The sequence below is a fragment of the Empidonax traillii genome, unplaced genomic scaffold, assembly GCF_003031625.1.
Source record: "Empidonax traillii isolate 1590-97213 ecotype Southwest subspecies unplaced genomic scaffold, ASM303162v1 scaffold3140:size35533, whole genome shotgun sequence".
In the NCBI taxonomy this organism is placed as follows: Eukaryota; Metazoa; Chordata; class Aves; order Passeriformes; family Tyrannidae; genus Empidonax; species Empidonax traillii.
Genome location: NW_020958333.1, coordinates 12546 through 16922, shown reverse-complemented (window position 1 = coordinate 16922; position 4377 = coordinate 12546).

The window sequence follows — 4377 nt, the reverse complement described above, 5'->3', positions numbered from 1 at the left end:
CTAGAAGGGTGTTATCCAGCACATGCCCATCAGACACATTGGAGGTCAGGCACCGGTGGATGTGCCTCACTGCAGCTGGCACCTGGAGAGCACACAGGGGAGAGATGGAGAGCTGCCAGAGGGAGCAATTCCCCAGCTTCCCCTGGGAAGTGCTTCCCTTTGCACCACACTGTGCTGGCCTCAAAGGCTGAGGGGGCCCAACAGAACCAGTTTGAGAGCCCACACAATCCCTACCCACAGGCTACTTACTTGAGAAGGGACAACTCCATCAAAAGAAAAGTCCAGGTCGGGAGCATCGAGCAGGCACTGAATGGCTGTGGTGTCAGTGCCTGTGGTGACCTCAGTCCCTGGGGTATCAGCCTTCCTCTGCCCAACTGGAATGTATTTCCACACCCTGGGGCATTTGGAGAGCTGCCAGACAGAGCAACTTACCCAATTTTCCTTGAGAAATGTTCCCCTTCCCACCACACTGTGCTGGCCTCAAAGGCTGAGGAGGCACAGCAGACACAGCTTGAGGGCCCACACAGTCCCTACCCACAGGCTGCTTACTTCCACAGAGACAACTCCCTCCTCGAGAATGAGCAGACTGAGGGCTTCAACCAGGCACTGAAGGGATTTGGTGTCAATGTCTGTGAGATGCTTAATCCATGGGGCATCAGCTTGTTCCTTGCCTTTCAGCTCGTTCTCATTGAGGTCAGGCTGTGACAAGACCTTGGGTGGTGAGGTCCTGGCCTCTTCAGGCTGCTGTGTTGGGGCAGGCTCTGAGCTTTCTTCCTCCCCCTTCTTCAACAAGGCAAATTCAGGCACACTGGGAAGTCTCTGTTCCATCTCTCGGTAGGGTATCACCTGCAGGAGACATGGTATCAAAAAGCTCTGGGTCACCAAGTCCTGCAGATGTGCCTTGAAGGCACCTGATAAAAAGCCTTGGGAATGCTCTGGGTCATAAGGACTGGCAGTCTCGCATGGAGAGGGCAAGGACCAGTTGGAGAGCTGCCAGAGGGAGCAACTTGCCCACTGTCCCTCATGAAGTCTTTCCCTTCCCACCTCACTGTGTGGGCCTCAAAGGCTGAGGGGGCCCAACAGACCCAGCTTGACGGCCCACACAGTGCCTGCCCACAGGCTGCTTACTTCAATAGAGATGACTCTCCTCTCAGGAACATCCACACTAGGAGGATCAGGCAGGCACTGAACGGGTGTGCTGTCAGTGTCTGTGATGCTCTCAGTCGTGGCACCGTCAGCCTTGGCCTTGATCTCACTTGGTGTCAGGTCAGGCTGTGCCAGGACCTTGGTTGCTGAGGTCTTGGCCTTTGTGTGCTTAGCAGGAAGGGATTTCTTCACCTTCTGCCGGGGAACTAAGGGCAGAAAAGAGAGGAATGTTCCACGGAGAGCTCTGACTCTGCATGGAGCTGCCGGGACATCAGCCAGGGGCCCTTTGACCCCCTCCCGTTTCTTTGGACATATTGACACGGGAGGATGAAGATAGGATGGCATGGGAGTAGGCCCATCTGGCTGCAGCCACCAGCCCTGTGGCCCAGCTTTGCCACTCACCTTCCTGCAGGGGCTGGGACTGCTCTGCCTCTTCAGGTTTCTCTGCTAGGGCAGCCCCAGGGCTTTCTTCCTTCCCCTTCTTCACCAAGGCCACCTTGGACACCCTGGGAGGTCTCTGTTCCTTGTCCCTGTGGGGCTTCATGGTTGCCTGTAGGAGACATGGCATCAAAAAACTCTGGGTCACCAAGTGCTGCAGAAGTGCCTTGAAGGCACCTGAAACAGAGGAGACTTGGGAATGCTCTAGGACTTCAAGTCCCACAGTCTGGCCTGGAGGGGACATAGAGGAGTTGGAGAGCTGTCAAAAGGAGAAATTCCCAAGCTTTCCCCCTAAAGTGTCTCCCTTCCCACCACACTTTGCTGTCCTCAAAGGCTGAGGGGGGCAAGCAGACACAGCTTGAGGACTCACACAATCCCTACCCACAGGCTGCTTACTTCCACAGAGACAGCTCCCTCCTCAAGAATGACCAGACTGAGATCATCGTCCAGGCACTGATCGGGTGTGATGTCAGTGTCTGCGATGCCCTCAGTCCGTGGGGTGTCAACCTTGGCCTTCACCTCGGTCACACTGGGGTCTGGCTGTGCCAAGATCTTGGGTGAATAAGTCCTGGCCTTCCTACGCCCAACAGGAATGGATTTCCACACCCTCTGCAGGAGAACAAAGGGCAGGGAAGAGAGGGATGTGTCATGGAGAGCTCTGACAGCAGTGCCAGGCTGAGCAGGGACAGCAGGCCCAGCCCAGGAGGCGATGGCTGCACGTACCTGTGCTGCCCTGTGGAAGAGACCAGAGGCACGGTCCTTCTCCTGTGTCCTGTGCCGGCCTGGATATGGCAAAGAACAAGCTCTGTCAGAGCTGAGGGGCTGCGGGACAGCCCGGAGAACACAGCCCAGCCCTGCGCTCCACAGGCAGGGCCAGCCCTGGGATGCCCAGTGCATGGAGCTGCCGGGGAATCAGCCATGGGCCCTCTTCCCCCTCCCTATCCCTGGCCATGTCCACAGAGGATGGGATGGGAAGAGGCCCATCTGGCTGCAGCCACCAGTCCTGTGGCCCAGCTCTGCCACTCACCTTCCTGCAGGGGCTGGAACTGCTCCACCTCTTCAGGATGTTGAGCTGGTGAAGCTTCAGGGCGCTCCTCCTCTTCCTTCTTTACACGGGCCAGCTTTGGAAGCCTGCTGGGTCTCCGCTCCATGCCTCTCTCTGGTTTTATGGCTGCCTGCAGGAGACATGGCACAGAAAACCTCTGGGTCAATAAAGAAGTACCTTGAAGGTACCTGATAAAAAGAAGCCTTGGGAATGCTCGAGGTCATCACGTCCCACATTCTGGTCTGGAGTGGGCATGGGGAAGTTGGAGAGCTGCCAGAGGGAGCAACTTGCCCACTGTCCCTCATGAAGTGTTTCTATTCCACCACACTGTGCTGGCCTCAAAGGCTGAGGGGGCCCAACAGACCCAGCTTGAGGACCCACACAGTGCCTGCCCACAGGCTGCTTACTTCAATAGAGATGACTCTCCTCTCAGGAACATCCACACTAGGAGCATCAGGCAGGCACTGAACGGGTGTGCTGTCAGTGTCTGTGACGCTCTCAGTCGTGGCACCATCAGCCTTGTCCTTGATCTCACTTGGTGTCGGGTCAGGCTGTGCCAGGACCTTGGTTGCTGAGGTCTTGGCCTTTGTGCGCTTAGCAGGAAGGGATTTCTTCACCTTCTGCCGGGGAACTAAGGGCAGAAAAGAGATGAATGTTCCATGGAGAGTTGTGACTGTGCATGGAGCTGCCAGGAGATCAACTACGGGCCCTCTGACCCACTCTCGTTTCCCTGGACATATTGAAATGGGACAATGAAGATAGGATGGAACACGAAAAGGCCCATCTGGCTGCAGCCACCAGTCCTGTGGCCCAGCTCTGCCACTCACCTTCCTGCAGGGGCTGCGACTGCTCTACCTCTTCAGGCTGCTGTGCTGGGGCAGGCCCAGAGCTTTCTTCTTCCCCCTTGTTCACCAAGGCCAGCTCAGGCACACTGGGAAGTCTCTGTTCTGTGCCTCTGTAGGGCTTCACCTGCAGGAGACATGGCATCAAAAAGCTCTGGGTCACCAAGTCCTGCAGATGTGCCTCGAAGGCACCTGATAAAAAGAAGCCTTGGGAATGCTCTGGGTCATGAGGACTGGCAGTCTCGCATGGAGAGGGCAAGGACCAGTTGGAGAGCTGCCAGAGGGAGCAACTTGCCCACTGTCCCTCATGAAGTCTTCCCCTTCCCACCACACTGTGCTGGCCTCAAAGGCTGAGGGGGCCCAACAGACCCAGCTTGAGGGCCCACACAGTGCCTGCCCACAGGCTGCTTACTTCAATAGAGATGACTCTCCTCTGCGGAACATCCACACTAGGAGGATCAGGCAGGCACTGAACGGGTGTGCTGTCAGTGTCTGCCATGTCCTCATCCACTGCACCCTCAGTGTCCGTGATGAACTCAGGCACTGGCCTGAGCTCACTCGGCGTGGGGTCCGGCTGTGCCACGACCACAGCTGGTGTGATCCTGGCCCCTCTACGCCTCCAGGATGTCAGAAAGTCCTGCAGGAGAAGAAAGAGGGAGGCAGCAGAGCTGGGAGTAGCTGCCACAGCTCCCAAAGCCCAGCCCAGCCCAAGGGACGGCCTTGCCCAGCCCCACGCTGCCCACACGGCTTCAGCCCCTGCCCCTGCTCACCATCAGGGGATCCTGGATGAGTGCTGTGAGGACTCGGAGTGCCAGTTGACGCCACTTCTTGTTTGTGCTCCCCAGGTGCCTTGAAACGATCTCCAGCACCCTGTCACCGCATTCTCCTGTGTCCAGGCAGTCCAGG